The 19324-nt window shown below is 30.7% G+C and overlaps 1 protein-coding gene across 1 annotated transcript in view; it reads left to right on the top strand.

The window, feature by feature from the left end:
• Positions 1-9635: 9635 nt before the first annotated feature.
• LOC130672211 (protein slit) overlaps positions 9636-19324 on the top strand; it is a 263294-nt gene continuing 253605 nt past the window's right edge. Inside the window, exon 1 of the mRNA XM_057476628.1 lies at positions 9636-9989. The gene's annotated coding sequence lies outside the window, so the exon portion shown is untranslated. The remainder of the gene's footprint in view (positions 9990-19324) is intronic.

Genomic DNA, 19324 nt, shown 5'->3' with positions numbered 1-19324 from the left:
ACGAACAATTCGCATATTGTGTAGGCCATCCAGATGCTTTGCAAAAGGCTCTTTTAAGCCTTGGCTGGTTTGCACAGACACGCGCCAACACCACGAACGTTTTAATACGATCGTAATTCCGATTTAATGCCGATTTATCGTCTGGTACGCGCCCTCATCTAATCGTTCGCATGAGTCCCGCGGTATCAGCGTGGCTTCCCGCGATCTCCAATGGCCCTTGTCACTCTACTTCACTGTACTATACTCTTCTCTCTTCTCTTACCCACCAACTGTCGATCGGTAATAGTGTCAACCCAGTTTTGGTCACGTTCACCATTCAATTTTATTATACATATATAAATATGGTCCCCCTTATATGTTTTGCGTTTTATTTTTCAATTCGACCGAGTTTTCAATGTAACGTTCGTGATGACGTTGCTTAATGTCGGATTAAAAAACATTCACAAGTGATTTATGTGTCTCTTATGTGCGCACTGAAAATTGGGCGTATGAATGTGTGTAATGTCTCAAGAGAATAAAGATAGAGGTTGAAGGTTCAAGTATACGCGGGGAGCATCAGTTCTTGCGTGACGAGATAGAATGCACAATACTCGTGAATACTTTGTGAAGGTAACTTATATGCATGTTTTTGCACAGCGTATTTGTATATTTCATGGCATTTTTTTGGTTTTATTTTTCATGCATCTTTCATTTTTATCATCTTCATTTGCACTTTTCACGTGCATGTTTGTATTATCCTAAGGGAAATAAAATTGTTGATGGGAGTTTATAAATGTTTTACTTTTTTTTATAAATCTATATATTCTGTTGATGAATATTTGTGGCAAAAGTTTTTAATTTTAATATGTCGAGTATTGTGTATTATATTTTTTTTATCATATATATATTTGTATGTGCATACATGTAGAGAGAAAGCTATCTGTATTTGCTGAATGATTTTATCACGGTGAATGACTGATAGAAAAGAGAAAGAAAACAATAGAACGATTTTTTCCTTTTTTTATATAAAATATAACGAATATCATAAATCAATAAATCTTGTATGCTTTTTTTCGCTTTGTTCTTTTACAAATCGATTCAATTTTATTTTTCATAAAACTTTTATTTCCAATAAAATTCATCCGTAAAGAAAATTCCGTTTCATTGAATTTATTTGTTATTTATTTTTTTATTTTATAGTATTTACATAAATATAAATGAGGTTCATTATTAATAAACTATAACAACCAGGGAATATGAGAAAAAAAAGTACTCATAATTTTATACTTGTAACATGAAGTTTCACGCCAAACACAAAGGCTCGTCCCCTTCCAGATATTCATTCTTTGACATATTGTCTACCCTTGGATTATGATGACAGTCTTGAAATTACTTACTGAAAATTGATACAAAAATATATACTCGTTGCATACATAGACTAAACAAGATGCTTTGGCTTGTAACTATATATTATGTATAAGTGTATCGCATTCCTCTTTATGTCTTATCTTCCTATCGGTACTGATTAAACCATCTGTTTTCTTAAACACAAATGAACTGCAAAATCCTTTAAAAAAAATCTGTCTATCAGTTGACCCTGCGGACCAGCCCCAAAACTTTGCGCTGTTTTCGAGCTTTTTGAGCTCGAAAATATTGTTGTGAATACGTTTTCGAGCTCTTCAAGCTCGAAAATACTTTTGTATGCCATTGTTTTGAAAAAAACAAACCGTTTTTTAACATTTCTTTCTTTAACGATATTTCTCGAACAAATCAATCGATTGAGACAGTTGGGGTGGCAATCGACGCGTTTTATTGAGTTCTAAAGTTGATTAGATTTTGGAATCGATCGATCGAGCCATTTCTGAAAAAGTTTAAAAAAACCACAAAAATAAAAGCATTTTTTTTTCTGTATTTCTTCTATATCTTAGAGTCGATTTGATCAATCGATTTGAAATTTTTACGCAAGTTGACGGCCAACAAACTGTTTCGATTGCGGACTCAACCATCTCAATCGGTCAATTTATCAGAAAGATATGGAGAGTTTACATCTATACACACACACATGCACACACAAACAAACACACACACACTTACACATACATACAGACACGCGGACATCATTCTGAAAATGGTCAGAATAGCTTCCTGAGACCTTAAAATGTCGACATCTGATGAAAATTCGATTTTCGATAATCGGGGTGAAACCAATAACTTTCTCCGAATTTTTGAAAATTTATTATTTTCTTAGCGGGAAGTTAAAAATAAAAAGAAAAAAAAAAATTAAAATAAAGAAATTCTTACATGAGGGTCGTTTTTTTTTGTGTAAAAAATATTTAAATTTTGGGAAACCATTGATATTCTTATTTTCTTCTCTATGATGGATTAATGAAAGGTAAGTAACATATTTGTTTTCGATCATCGTTTCAAAGTTCCCCTGTAGAAAAAATTCATTCCAAAAATGTTCCAAAAACGTTCATGACAGTGAGCTTTCAAAATTGAGACAATTTTGAGCCCTGAATTGTAGGTTTTTGGAACTTTGAAAAAATTAGAAAATTTGGAATTGTGTGTTCTCTATTTCTTAATCAAAATTACTGATTTTGGGTATAGCATCATTTGACGTAGTTCTCTGGCATGAAAGCTTATCAGATTTGAGAATCGATCGCTAGAGTAGTTTCAAAGTTATTTGAAAAAAAAATTTTTCAAGAAACTTTGTTTGATCAATTAAATTTATATTGTAACGAAGTCTGAATTTCAATGAGCTCGGTTAAATGGTGCTTTGATGATCAAAATCGATCAATATTCGTTCAAAAGTTATGGAATATAATTACATACGCACACGTTCTAACGTCGCCCTGAAAATAATCAGAATAGCTTCCTACTACTTAAAAAATTTTGCAACTGATAAATTTTCAAAAATTGGAATAAAAATGATAAATTTTCAATGTTTTGAAAATTTTCAGTTTTCCCAGTGGGAATTTTTTAAACCTTTAAAAATATTAGGTTGTTGATTATTATCACGTGAAAATAAGCAAAGTCCTACTTCTGCATAAGTACCGATACTAAAGATTGTATAAAATATTTAGTAAAGAATTTCTTTATAATTAAATATTGCATGTAAACTAATGTGATATATGTCTACATTTATATGTATGTGTGTGTGCGTGTGTGAGTGTGTAGTTAAAGGAAAAAAATGAAGTTGAGGTGAGATAATTTCAACAGAAATTAACATTTTTTTTACTTACATTAATAGCATGAGGTAAATGCTAATTTTACATTTTCAATTGTAGCATGCAAACGTATACTCCACTATAATTATTAAACTTAGTAATATAGAGTGAAAAAAAAAACGTTTACGAGTATTAAAATATTAGTTGCTGTGTAGTCTGTATCCGTGAAATAATAAAAAAATATCCATTTTTTGTGAATAATAATGATGCGAAGGAAGTGGTAATACTTTGGAAAGTATTTCTTAGTAAAGTAATGCATTATCGAAACAGATATCTATCATATATATATGCATAGCTATAGTCGTATTTTGTAACAACATGAACCCTAACAAAAACATTTTCATTCTTTTTTATCTGGGTAATTTCAGTTATTTAATAATGTACATAATTACAGAGAGAAAATTATGGTAGCCGTTCTTAGCAGGTTTATAAAATATCATCCCATATCCTCATGGTAATAATTACTTGGAATTACGGGATAACTATGGATACGATTACTATAATTATGGTAACAGTTCCAATATCGTATGGTTATTGAATTATGGTACCAATTACCATAGTCATAATAAATTCCATGGTAAAATAGGAATAAATCCTATACCCGGGTCGAAACATTTGATCTGATTTTAGTCTAACTGGACTGTATTTGGACGACTTGGTCTGTTATTGAACTTCGATAAAAATTTTAATCTGTTTTTGATCTACCCGGACTGAACAATTTGACCTGATTTTAGTCTGATTGGACTATTTGATCTGATTTTGATCTTTTATGAAAATCTTAAGCTGTTTTCGACCTGCTACTTTAAAAAACAAACGCGTTACGAGAAGACTAAATTAGATTAATTCGTGAACTTTAAAAAATTTTAGTTCTGAAAATTTACAAGGACAAAACTAGATTAAATCATGGACTTATAAAATTTTTATTTATGGGCAATATTTATGAAAAAATTTTAAGTTGCAGAATTGATTATATTTTATTTACTATTTATTTACTATCTTTTGTTTAGAAATGTCGGCAGTTGATGAAAATTTGACAGCTTAATTTTTTAGTTGTCTTCATTGAATATTTATATCATTGAATAAAAGTGATAAAATAACTCTTGAAATGTCAAGAATTTTCTCTTATTTACTGGATAAAATTGAAAATATTTTGGCATAAGAAAACATCAAAATTCTTGTGCTACGGAGAAAAATGTTGGCTCGAAATCTACCAGTTTTTATTATGCTGTCGACCAAACTTGAAACAGAAAGTAAAGTATCCAAAAAATTACTATGCTCTTATAAAAAATTATTATGCTGCATCAAAATTATTATAATGTATGGAAGTAATTGATATTGAAGCTCATCGATAAGTTTCTCGCGCGTAATAAGTAATTTGATACAGTATAATCATTTTTTGTAAGAGCACGATAATTTTTTGGATGCTTTACTCCCTGTTTCAAGTCTAGTCGACAGCGTTGTAAAAATTGGTAGGTTTCGAGCCAACATTTTTCTCCGTGTGACATCTAATTATGGAAGCGCATTAGCATGTTTTAAATACCAAGAAAATTAAAATAAATTAATAAATCTAGATTATTATTATTATTATTTATATTTATAAAAAGTCCTGTATTTGTCCTTAAAAACAATTGAACACAGACTAAATATTATAGAAAATAAAGTCTGTTTTTGGCCTTAAAAACAATTGAACACAGACCCATAATTATAATAAAAAAGTCTGTTTTTAGTCTAAACGCGATTTAAAACAGACTAAATATCATACAAAAATAAGTCTGATATTAGCCTGGATAAGGAATAGGACGGGCAAAAACAGATTAAATTCTTACATAAAATAAATACGATTTATAAACTTGAATTAAAGAAAAAATATTTGAATTTATCATTTATTTCAAAACAGATCTAATTTTTTGACCCGGGTATCCACACTGCAACGGTTTTTAGGTGCGTATAGGAATAAACATTATGCATCATAGTAACTATTCTTATAATATATGTGAAATATTCCCATAATATTATGGTAATGGTTACCATAATCATGTGGTAACGATTACTATAATACTACAGTTATGTTTACCATACTGTTATACTGTAGCCGTTTCCAAAATATACTTTTATCGTGTCACCATGACATAAAGCAACGTTTGCCATGATGACATAGGAACTATTACCATAGTCTTATTGGAACTATTCCGATGTCGCATAGGAATAAAACCCATATGGATATGGGAGTAATTATTATAACTTTTGTAGGTGCAGTTCTGATAATCGATATTTCAAAACAAACCTATCACCATAAATTTCTCTTCGTTATTATAATTAATTGAACAAAATGTTAAACAAATTTTGTTGAGCAGATAACGTAAAATTAATTATTTTTGACTGATATCTAATAATTATATATAATCTACGGATATATATAAGTTTTTTTAATGGATTTGTAGATAATACAAAAATGCCAGTCCTGTACGTTTTACTAATTTAAATTATAAATTTATAAAATTATCGTTCAAATTATTATTTTTTGATTATATCGATTATATGTTTATTTTTTATTTTTTCTCGTACACTTACTTCAATTATTATAATTATGTTAGTAATAAAAAAAAAAAACCTTTGAAAATTGTTTGAATAACTATAATTAAAAATTGAAAATACTTTTAATGAAATCGACCTTGAACTTTATTTTTATTAAATTGTAAAACTTATATTTACTCTACAATTTGTTTGTCAGCGTAATCAGTGATCACCTGAGATATTTAATTGATTAAAAAAAAAAAAATAAATAACCAAACGAAGACGATATAAAAAGAAACCGTGAGATTGGCCGATAAAGAGGAAAGTGTCTCGTCTGAAAAAGGGTGGAGTCAGGGCTAACAGCCGTAGTTTTCAGTAACTCGATTAAAGACTTTCAACTAAAGTTATTTAAACACTGAAGGTATTAACGAGTCTTAACACAATAGCTATAAAGCCTTATACAAGTCTTAGTTTAATCACAAAATTAATTTATTTAATCACATAACTTTTTACTAACTTGAATTTTATTTTTCATTTAAGAGTATATACATATATATCATTGAGCTAGTAGTAACACTACTAGAAAATTTTCCGAATTGCGTAAGGATAATTGTTATCGAAGATTATTAATTTTACATGGATATAGATTTCACACATAACTAAAAAATTTCGAGCCCAACCTCAAGAGAAAATATAATGTAATTAGTTAATAATATATGTACTGTGTAGTTAATCCAGATATTGAGCTAGGTGTGAATTAAAATAGTAGTTTACCTATCGAGTGCGATCGAGTTTAAGACGCGAGGTGTAAAAATTGGTGCCCAAGCCGAAAGCGATGCATCAGTTTTTGTGACAGATATTTGAAATGTACTACATTTAGTGCCTATAGATGACAGGTTATAACCCGTATTTATTTATTTGGTAAGATTGTTTTGAGTATTTGTTGAAAATGAGAGAGAAGTCGGTAAGTGTATGAATTAATATGATGATAAATTTTGTCACAAGACGACTCATTCAAATAACTCATTGAGTTACTTCGAAATTTTTTGGTCGTTTACCATCGTACATGTAACCAAAAACTATTTTTTGATCCGATGATGACGTCACTATTGGAATGATTAGGTATCTTTTTTACCAGCTGTATCTTATCTTATATTTTAACTGCGGACTAAAGGCGCTAAATGTCGTACATTTCAAGTGTCTGTCACAAAAAATGTTTTAAATAATCGCTTCACGAGCTACAGTGAAGTTCATGTTTGACGCATGCGTATCTATGTCACACACTGATTTAACGGTATATTTTTATGTCAATTATATTTATATTTCAATACTGCTTTCAGCCAATTACGTTACGAATAGTTTGCATCCCATACATTTCATGCGCCTCATCACAGTACTAGTGTACTTATTTCGCGCACAAGCGCACGCGTGTCGCTTTTCATATATAACTATTTTAATGTACATTAAAACGACGAGCCTCGGTTCACCCGTCTTGGGCCAAAATTCAGCCACTACTCAAGTAACAAGCCTTGGTTTGTCAGTCTTGGGGCAAGATTCGGCCAATACTCTATTCACAGACCTTAGTTTGCTAGTCTTGGGACAAGGTTCAGCCACTACTCAAGTAACAAGCCTTGGTTTGTCAGTCTTGGGGCAAGATTCGGCCAATACTCTATTCACAGACCTTAGTTTGCTAGTCTTGGGACAAGGTTCAGCCACTACTCAAGTAACAAGCCTTGGTTTGTCAGTCTTGGGGCAAGGTTCAGCCATTACTCAAGTAATAAACATTGGTTTGCCAGTCTTGGGACAAAGTTCAGCCATTACTCTAGTGACAAGCTTTGGCTTGCCAGTCTTGGGCCAAGATTCAGCCAATACTCAAGTAACAAGCCCTGGTTTACCAGTCTAAATAAAAAATGGTACCTAAAAACCTCTGGCTTCTATGGATAGCGTAACAGCCTAGTGGATAAGACGCTTGCCTAGCAGCCATGAAGGACCAGGTTCGAGACCCAGCAAATGCAAAAAAAAAATCAGTTTCATCAACCTACCCGATTTCTCTATTATACAAATTTATTTCCACATATATGTTATAATACACCCATGTCTACTAATATTTTTTTTATTTATGCTCAATAAGTATAGGTGCTTATTTAGCAACAGTCTTGGCACATTTCTGGCTCTCGATATTGGGCCAATGCTAAGATGCAGTCTTGGCACAATACTGTCACTCAAGCTTGGCTCGGTGTTATCATTTCGATGCTTAGATAGACTTGGGCCAAGCTTGGATTCCAAGCTTCCCCCAGAGTTAATAAGTCTTGTGCCAAGCCTCGGCCAAGCTTGAGCCTATTGTTTTCTCCTATAAGGGACAAACAATTTTTTTTCTACGCTCTTTTGGTTCTGCAGAGCCAAAAGGGCGTATATTTTGAAATACGCCCTTTTGGCATTAGTAACGCAATATACTAATAAGTCAAAGGTTCTCATTAATCAATTCGAGATTCGAAGGACTTAGTACATTTCTATTCGAACGCCTACTCGTATAACTTTAGCTATTATTATTAATATTTTATATTTTATTATTTTTAATCTTACAGCAAAACATTTATTACTAAAAAAATATTTGTGGAATTTTTAAATTTCAAATTTTCTTTTATCATGGCGGACATTTCTGATTAGTGGCCCCCTTTTCCCTGCTGTTTCTTTACTAGTTGTACGCGATCCGATGAGAGTCTTTCTCGATCTATAAATTCAGGCTCTGGAGGCCTATTTTACCTTTTTAAAAAAATGATTTGAACCTAAACTTGGTAAAAGTGGACAAAGTTACCATGTTTAGGTTCAAATCACCTTTTTGAAGTATGGATTTTCATATTCTAAAAAGATGATTTGAACCTCCTTACTCTCGTGTAGGATTTAGAGGCTCAAATCACCTTTTTAATTTTGACTCCGGCATGTATTTATTTACATTCATTTTGATTCATAAATGCATGAGGAAGTTGGAATAACCAACGAAATGTCAGGAAATGAAATAAAAATCAACTATTGTTTATTGATCTAAACAATCTGATGCTTATGGCAAGTTCAGCTTGTTGGTTTGAGCAAATTTATTTACACTACATTCTCGTCTTTGTTTTTCTGCTCTAAATCAGTTAAATACACCGATATAAACGTACTCCGAGCAATAAGCCGAATTAGTCATAATTTATTTATATTTTTCATTTTTAGTTGATTTGCACTTGTTAATAACTTCAACTAATTCCAATAAAATTTTGAGGAATATTTTAAACAGTGAATGTTTTAGTGTTTCCTTAATTAAAAAGGTGATAATGATAAAAAAAATATTTTATTAAAAGGTCACTTGAAAACACCGGATGGTCCTTCATTCAAATGGCGTTTTATCAATCTCTTCTAAGGGTTCTTGGGAGCCCAAAAGACGGAAGTCTAAAACGGAAATTCGAATGGCCGGAAGCCAAAGAAAAAATGAGTAAGATAAAGATTAAGTTGTAAAAAAAAAGAACATATATAAAAAGTATTTAATGAATATATTCTTTAAATTGTTTTGTATGTATACTCAGGAATAAGACACGTCGTGTGGCGACATCACCTGGATTACCATTATAAAGCCAAGTCTCCGTCTGTAAACTGTTTAGTCGGTTCTTTAGCTTTTATACATTTTAAATTACTTTTATTGTTAATATGTGTATATAGTATAAATCCATATATATATACATATGTGTACATTTATGTGGACGTAGTTTTATACATTGAACGCATTACTTTTCTATGGCTAGCTGGGGTCCCCATCATATCAAAAGGAATATAACTGGGGGTTGATTGTGTGCGGTAGGGCATCGCCGAATGTCTCGCGCCGCGCAGTCTCGACGCCTATTGGTCGACAGCGATCCCGCGCCAACCATCGGATACCAGTTGAGCGCGAGTCGTCGAGCTGAACGGTTGTACGTCTCAGACACGCGTTAAATTTATTTAATTAATATTGTCCCGAGAGACGAAAATAATATAACTCGTCAAACTTTTTATTTAAAAATTTTTGATATCCATGGTTTTGTGTTTTTTATTTTATTTGTGACTATTTTATTTTAGTTAAGACTAAAAATTTATATCAATAGAAACAAAAAAAATTTAAGTTGACATGGACTTTATATCGTATTAAATATTTAAAAATTTTTAAGTTACGTGAAAGTTTAAAGTGATTGTTTTTTATTTTATTTTCATGCTGGAATTACTGGTTTATTTTGGAGTGATTGAAAAATAATATTACTGGTAAGTAAAATTATATTCTTATGCGTTTGATTCTTAGAGTGATTTTTTTTCTAATCAGAAAGATTATTTAGGGAAACAACAAATTTTCGGTCAGTGAAATTACTTTAAATTTACCGATAAAAAAAGAAAATTGTTGAGTTGAAAAATAAATTAGATAGGGCACGTGCTTTCCTGTTCGTTGACGTTAGACTGTAACAATCGTCAGAGTAATGTTGACCGTCCGAGAAACGTATACTTATAAGTACGAAACTCTTAACGGATTGAAAGGAGTATCGATAAAGGTGAAGAAAGAAAGGAGAATGAGGAAGACGATAAAGAAGAAAAAGAGGACGAAGCGTTCAACGAACCTGCAGGCAAGTCGAAGGGGTCGGTCGGTTGGTTGGTCTGTCGGTTCCTGGGACATACTACAACACTGTACACCGGCAAAATGAACCAAGGCTAAGCAAAATAAAACGATTGAAAAGCCCACTCTGAGCCCACTCCATGCCTCAGGAGAGTGGAGTGAACCTGCCCGGTTCTGCTCTTTACTTCTTCTCATCACATCCTCTACTCTTCTGTAGACTATATCGCTCCATTCTCGCGGCGATACATCCAAGAGCACGTAGTGGAGTACACGTATTCCGTGAATGAGAGTAAGGGAAAAAACCACATAACAAAAAATATAAAATATAAAAAAATAGAGTACGACCGGATCAGAACGGTGAACTGAACCGAATGGAGGCTAGCTAACACAATATACCCGGCTTTCGTACACACACATAACGTGCGTTTAAATATTTTGAGCGGTTTTATAATGGCTTGTGTATACACGCCCGGCAGGGTCACCATGCGAAATTGTTCGTTCCTCCCCAGGCAGTTTTTCCCGAGTGGGATTAACGTACCCGAAAAAATTCCCTCGATTGATCAATAAAAAAAAATAAATAATGTATAATAAAAAATGTAAATAAATAAATAAAACCGTTTTGTTCGCAACGAGTCACGATTTCCGATCGTCGTTGTGGAATTACCCCCGGGCTATTTCGTTTAACTGCCATCGATTATCGTACAGGTACTTATAATATTGAGATCTGATAGGATAGTGAGTAAATGTGTGTATGTGTGCAATCCCAACCTTGTACTCTCTTAAAATGAATCAGTGAAAAATACTCCAATCAGTGAATATTCACTGACTGAGAGAACTTTTCACTGATTCATTTTAATATTAGTTAGAATAGGATATATTGATCAACTAGTCCCATTGGATATTAACTCGTGTCAAAATGGAAAATTGGTGATTATGTTGCGTAAAGCAAAAGAAGAATATTTAATGTTCATATACGTATATATACATGATGGTATGTAGAGAAAGAAGATTCTTCGACATCAAGTCGTGGATGATGGAACGAAATCCATTCGTCTCGCGCACAAGCCAACTGAGTTTTTTTAAAAAACTTATAATGTTTCTCCCTTTTCCTTTACTTATATACTTCTCATATTTTTTTTCTCACTACATCTTGTTTCTCTTTAATATTTTGAGGTCCCGCCGTCGGACGAAAATTACTTGTAACAAGATTTATTTCATTTAAATGAGGATGTACGCTAGGCGCTAGTTTATATATATGTATATATATATATACGAAATTTCTTTTAGCTACGTCAAGTGTAAATATACATGTGGAATGTATTTCCGACCGTAATCAGTAACGTTACTTACGATTTTATGGTTTGATGACTCTCTACCTTAGTATGCTGTTAAATTAGTACACAATATAACGTTTTAGAAAGATTCTTCATTATTATACTCCATTATCTCAGATATTTGATAAATTATTATCTTTATCTTTTTAAACTTCCATAAAAACCTGTTGTCTATTATAAACACTTTTTTAGTCATTAAAATTATCATATTTGTAAGAGTTTAGATATTTTTCAAATCAATAGCGATAAATCAAACGAACAACTATTTAATAGAGTAATAAATAAATTATTATTATGAATCAATCACAGTATCAAGTAATATTGATATTTGACAACTTGTATTTATCAATTCATTTCTAATGCATATTTGTAATAACGAAATGGCTCTAATTACCTTAATGACCATTTATTTACATCAACAACTCTATCAATCTCAATATATTTATTGTAAGTAAATATTAATTGATTAATACACTCAGATAGTTTTCCAATATTTTTTTAATGTAAAATTTATAGGAAAATTACTATGCAGATAGAAATATAAGAACACTATAGAATTATAGTGAAAATTACTAATAGTAGAGAAATTTTTTGTATACATTTTAACGGAGCAATATACAGTAAATTTTTTTCGTTTTTGACATATCCGTGTACGTTTTCCGAGTCGAAATATTAGATGTAAGCTGAACGTTCTTAACGTTTTAAACGTAAATTGAACGTTTTTAACGTTTTGAAAGTAAATTTTGTATTTTGGTTCATAAAAAATTGGTAATTTCATGAGCTATGATTATAGTTTAATGATAACATCAATTAATTTATTTCAATATTTGTAATCACAGTTTTCATCATCTTGATATCATAATATATGAACAGATATATATATATATATATATATATATATATATATATATATATCAAAGATAGAAGTATGGAACTGAAAAAAATTGTTTTTCAAAATACGAATTCTTTATTTAAGAGCCAGAAAAGCGGACGACAAAATTTTAGTGAATTGACGTGATTATAATCCAGGAGTACAAAATCGATGAAAAGAATTTTTTGGTATGCTTATGTTTTCTTATTGTAAGTATAAACAGGTTTTAGTATTATGATAAATATGTTTTCAATTTATGATACTCCAATCTACGTTCAAAACGTTCAATTTACGTTCAAAACGTTAAGAACGTTCAATTTACGTCTAATATTTCGACTCGGGTTATTTAGATGCATGTGATTATAGAATAATAATATTTTACATTTTTAATTGACAATTATTACATTTATTGTTTGATAATGTATTTTCACACTCGGGACGATAATAAGCGAAAATATTTGATACAAGAAATTTTGGAATAGTAAATTTGAGACCTAATGAAGTCAAAAAGATTTGACGAAATATTGGCAATAAATAAAAAAATTATATTCGGTTCCTATATTTACCACTACTCTAAATTGTATAATAAACTATGTTTTAAATATTTTTATCAACTGCATGATAGATTGATTATAAGAATCAAATTATTTAGAAAAAAAATATTCGTAAAAATTAAAATTAAAAGGATAGATATTTTAGAAAGTTCTATTAAAAGACAATATAAAGAGATGCTTGGTTACGCTTAATACATTACTCGATTGCTTAATTCTAACCTATTAGTGCTGGAATAAACGAAAAGAGCCGAATATCAACGAACACACTCGAAACATATTTTATGAAATGACTGTGCTGTGCGGAACAAAGTTCTAGGTTAGGATATTTTTGAATATAAGTTGATAAATTTTTCATTGAACGTAGTTTTTATTGTAAATATCAGAATGTAGCAATAGATTTTGTTGATGAATTAGGAATATTTTACGTGGTATATATCAAAACTACTTATTATATTTTAGAGTACATTTATTTTTAGTTTATATGAAATCACTTGAATCAGTAGTTGATTTTCATGAAATACATTAAGATAAAAAACCATATTGAAAAAAAATAACTTTCTTGAGTCAATACTTCCTTAAAATGAATCAATGAAAAGTACTACAAATTAGTTAATCTTCGCTGCGAATCAGTCCCAAATATATCACTGATTTAATTAGGGAGTAAATTATTTATTCTTAAGGAATGAATTATTATATGAAAAAAGTGCATAATTCAAATTTTTTTTTAATTTCTTGATTGAACTAGTGTTCTACCCGCTTAAATAATTTGTCTTCTGTACATTGTCTACTGATTGACTGCAAACTTTAACAAGCTGATAGAAACAAATATGGATTACTGTTAGACTTGAGATCAATGCTAAGTGACAGAAACACTTGGATCAAAATAATTTCATTTCTACAAAAAAAACCTAAATTCGTTTAATTGTCAATTTTCGTTGTCGCTAATGACCTACGTTATTAAAAAAACAACCTTAAATTAATAAAAAGTTAGAAAATCCAAACGTGCACAACTCACTTGCTCATTTAAAAACTGATCAATAGATGGTGCTCCTATGTGTAAGAAAGTATTAAAATAATAATGATAATAATGCCAAAAAAGTGGTAGCTAAATTTTTTCATAAATTTCCAGTTTTGAGTTTTTATTAATTATATAATTAAACCAAAAAGATTTGGATGGCGATTTTTAAAAGGGTTCTGTTAATTAAGAATTCAAGTGTAATAAGAAATAAAATAGATCAATCGGTTGTGTATTTTGTAAGTCATTGTGTTCACCAATATACGTACATACGTACATACTGACGGACATTCACATGTTTTTTTTTCAATCATTATTTTTAAAAAAGACGACTTAATTGTATTCGTTAATTGATAAATTATCTTTCTAATGCTACGAATTTTGTTCTAGTTGAGCATATCTGAATAAGTATAAATATGATTTTTACGTGAATGAATCAGCTGGGACCGAGTAAGCGTTAGCAGAACACTTCTCATCGCTTCGTAATTAAGTTGTGCAATAAAAGAAAAAATTGTTATCTTCGGTCAAAAAAGTATTTCGCGTATCAAGAAATTACTTCGTTGCAAATTTCCCAATAAAATCATTTCTAAGTAGAAAAATGTCTACTCTTGAAAGGAATTATTTTATTTTTTTGTCTATTGAATCGCACCATCTATACCTAAAATTTTTTAATAATTTTCACCGTAAAATTATGAAGTAGCGTGTTATAATAATAATATTAACAAAATAAGGGCCTAATAAAATAGGCTAAAAACTTTTAATTACTAACTATTGTTGGTGTACAGAGCATACCAAAGTCGCTCGATTAACCGAGCAACTTTGGACAGCCAGTACAGGACTTTATTGACGTGTATTACAGCCGCGTGTGGTTACTCGCCGAGAGGTGACACGTGTCACTGACACGCCGTGGCTTTTACGCGTTAAACTCATCATTCTCTTTTCATTCATTCTAACATATTTTATTTTATATGTAGATTTATATGTACACATATATATATTTATATATATATATATATATATATATATAAATTCTTTTTTTTTATTCTTCATCATGTTTAATATTCCATTCACATCACAACCTAGTACAGTGATTGATGTTTATTCTGATTTGATTTTTCAAAATTAACGTCCGTGGGAAAAAAAAAATATTAAATAAGAAAAAAAGTAATTTTATTTAATAATACTCGTTAAGTATTTATCATTTAAATTGAGGAAAATTTTATTGCGGCGCTGACAATTTACAATAACGAATTATGTAATTGAATATGTTGTGTGTTAAAACGAATGTTTGGAGAGCAATGCAACAACAGCACACGACTAATAGTAATCCAGTCACAGTGCAAGCAGATCTCGATTCATTACGACAAATTGCACATACTTAATTCACTGGATATAGTAACTAAACTTCATTCGGCAATGTGCCATGCAGATACATTGAATTAATGATGAAACGCTGCTGTTTGAATTTAAACTAACACAACGATTAGTAATATGTAGAGCACTGAGATAGTAAGTGAGATAATAGAAATAGAGAGAAAATAAAAAAAAAAGTCAAGCTCATTAATTCAAGCAGAGATCTAATTATTTTGGTACCGCAGCCACTATGGAAAGCAAATCGATGATGAATAAAATGAAAATTTAAGTATTCGTGATCGTGTCCTACGTTATATATACTCACATTTAAAGCCTCCAATATACAGTCCATTAGCTTAAATCGATTTTCAATGAGTAGACATATCTTGCCGCTATGTTTTATTTTTACAATTTTTTTTTCTCGACCTCCAATTTTCGATATACCCTGGAATGTCAGCTCTAATTTAATTTTTTTTCTCACTCTTATACTATTTTTATCTCGGTCTTATACTTTTTCCCGCTCTTATCTATTCCTTTTACTTTAACGAAAAAATACCAAAAGGGAAGCACGAGATTGAATTATTCATGGGGAACTTGACGAATGTCACAAGGCTAGGTCTTCGTCAGGGGAATGTTACTATACAACCAGTACTAGCTAGCTGCTTCTGCTACATCGTAAATTTTCATTTATGAAACTGTTTAACACCTGAAACTTTAACCTAACAAGATTCCCTATGGGCACATAATATCTCTATCTAGCTTAGTTTCTTGTTTTTTTTTTTTTTTTTTTTGAAACCTGATGTATTAAATATTATTTTTTACCTTTAACAATTTTTTTCATCACACGTTGAATAAATTTTAGATTAAAATTTAAAATTAGAAAGTAATTGGCTGTCATTTTTCACTTTAAATTTTTTAAATTGAAATTTAAATTCAAATTTTATTTATTATTAAATTGTTTTTTTCTTTCAATTAAGTTCTTAAAAAATTTATAAAATTTCATAATAATCCATGGAAATTCTTCATACTAAATTCAGAGCTGATATTAATGGCTTCAAATTGAGCTTTAAAGTTTAATTTTATATCAATAAAATTTATCAATTTTTAAAACAGTGGAATAATTGGCGGGCCATGTACTCCACCGTCTATCTTACGCCTTTCAATAAATTAATATTTTCAAATAGAATAATAAATTCTGAAACTAAATCACTTAACCTCAGTTCAGAATAGAAAATAGTTTAAGAAATAACAGTATTTTCACTGTAATGATCGTAAAATATAAATGAATTTATTTTTGTATCACCGTTGAAATATGTTCGCTATTCCCTCAATTATCTTTATTTCGGAACTATTGAATGTTAAATAAATAAAGTATCCATGAAGTTAATTTCTGAAACCGTAGATCAAATTACGACTATACTTCCGAATACGGCACATCTTACTTTTGTCTATTAATTACACACAAACTTTATTTTTATGTGTAGAGACGTTACCCGAGCGAATTTGTTGGCGACGGAGCCGAATAAGCCTAAATTTTTGATGTTTAACTCGGATACACACAATACGTGTTCAAAATTCATAAACCTATCAATTAATTGTTTAATTAATTAACAAATTATTCACGAAATTTTTGAACTAAATATGCCACTAATTCACCAATAACAATCTTTAACGAATGAATTCGTTAGACACCGAACAATGTTAGGTTTCATCCCAGATGTGATGGTGGAATCATCAGTGAGGCACCTCCATCACATCCTGCCTCATACCTAACACTGAAGTTACCATAAAATTATAAATGGGTTGAACCTACACGCCACCGTCCTTCTTACGGTTTGAATAAAATTAATTATTAGTATTTTAATTTTAATTTAGCTATTGATAATTGATCAATTAGCAGCGCCATCTATGTGCACGTATTCCAACCTAATCGCATCTATTCGTCCGTATCGCCAACTCAGACAAATTGCACTGGGTTTTATATGTTATTAGGGTTATTACGCCGTATATTATGAAGTAATTGATGATATGCCGTATTCGGAAGTATAGCCAAATAAACTAACTCCAGTTTTTATATATGATGTATATGCGTTTCGTTTATTGTTGATGGAAAATTTCTAGCTGTTCCACATTTTTTATACCACTGACAATTTGGCAATTTATAGAATTTCAAAAATAAAAATAAATAAGAAATAGAAAGAAAGAATTTATAAAATTATTCGCTTTTATGCAATAATTAATTTAACGTATTTTATTAATTGCTATAATGATTCAAATCAATTAAAATAACAGGAGAAAAGTTGGATCAGTTTTTTGTAACAAACAGAGTAATTAAAAAAAGCAATTAATTTATTATAATGAGACGAGAAAATCGTGAATGTATTTCGGTAATTATATTCAACTTGCAGTTAAAAAAAATTTCTAATATAAATCAATAAAGTAGTTATGGGTATGTAAAAAACAAGCATCGAAAATATAAAAACTCTCACGGCTTTTAGTGAAAAAAATGTATAATGAGCATTCGAAACTAATTTGTATTTTTGAAAACTAATGAGCGATACTGAGAATATTTGCGTGAAGAAAGTGACCATGACACTTGACGGATATCGTGTATATAATTTCATCAAGGTCTTTCATTCATTACACTCTGATTCACAACATAATTACTGCATCAGGAAACAAGTTTACTCGAGATTTTTTTTTTCAAGTATTTTTTTTTTTACACGAATTTCATGTCGACTCTTGAGGTTGAAAAAGTTACAGGATGTAAAAGCGATAGAAAAGAAAAGGAAGTAAAAAGGAAAATCAGAATGAAGAGAGGGAATAAGAGAGAGAGAGAGAGACTAGAGTGGGATAGAGATAAGTGAAAAGGGACGTTGAAGGTAGGAAATGATGGACGAAGAGTAAAAGGAAGCTCGAGGGGCAAAACAATTACCCTACCCTACTCGTTTCGAGCCACATTTTCACCCCTCGCAATGTGGGAACGCCACCCCTTGAGGTATGCCTCCACTTTTCCCTCTCTTACCAAGTACATAGTGAGTGAGCCAAAGGGCTCGTATTATATGTATGAGCGTGCGATATTCCAAGTACTCACGGTGTGTTGTATAAGCCCAAAGAGGGGTGGAATGAGTAAAAAGAGGAGAAAATTATGAAGAAGAGGATGGAAATAGACGGAGATGGAGGAAAGAGAAATAGGATGTATTTATGTGACATGCGTAGACAAGTCTGCGAAGAATGGACAGGTGAAATCGGGCGTCCTATCTCGCATACACGCAAGTGCACCCCTCTGGAACGGCAATCGATATAGGTTGTACGACGACGCGACACTTATACAACATGTCGACAAAAGAGTTGGTGAATTATGTAAAGAATGAAAAGAGAAGACATATTTAAAATCTGTTTTTTTCTGGGCTTGTTGAAAAAATTTCAAGTTTAAAATATTCAAAATTCTATTTACGACATTTTCTATTATTTTAAATGATGGAAAATTGCAGTAACTATTGGTTGAAAAATTTTTAATTAACAACATTGTTAAATTTATTTTTTAACTGAAATTACAATTTTATTTTATAACTCTTGTGCTTTATAGTAGTCCTTGATGAAAAACTCCGATTCAATCTGATTGAAACTCAATCGGATTCAATTGAAGTTTTTAATTAGAGGTTTTCATTATAGACATTTAGTTATTGTATTTGTTCTCATATTGAAATTTTCATACAAATTTTCCGTAATATGTTCTAATTAGTCTAGTAGGTTCCGAAACTATACCATTGATTTAGAAACTTATGCATATATACATATATACAACGCGCCTTGAGGTATCGATGCTATCGGTTCCTAATAGCACTTAGTTCACTTGGTATAC

This window comes from Microplitis mediator, chromosome 7 (genome assembly GCF_029852145.1).
Source record: "Microplitis mediator isolate UGA2020A chromosome 7, iyMicMedi2.1, whole genome shotgun sequence".
In the NCBI taxonomy this organism is placed as follows: domain Eukaryota; kingdom Metazoa; phylum Arthropoda; class Insecta; order Hymenoptera; family Braconidae; genus Microplitis; species Microplitis mediator.
This window is presented reverse-complemented; position numbering and strand designations above follow the sequence as displayed.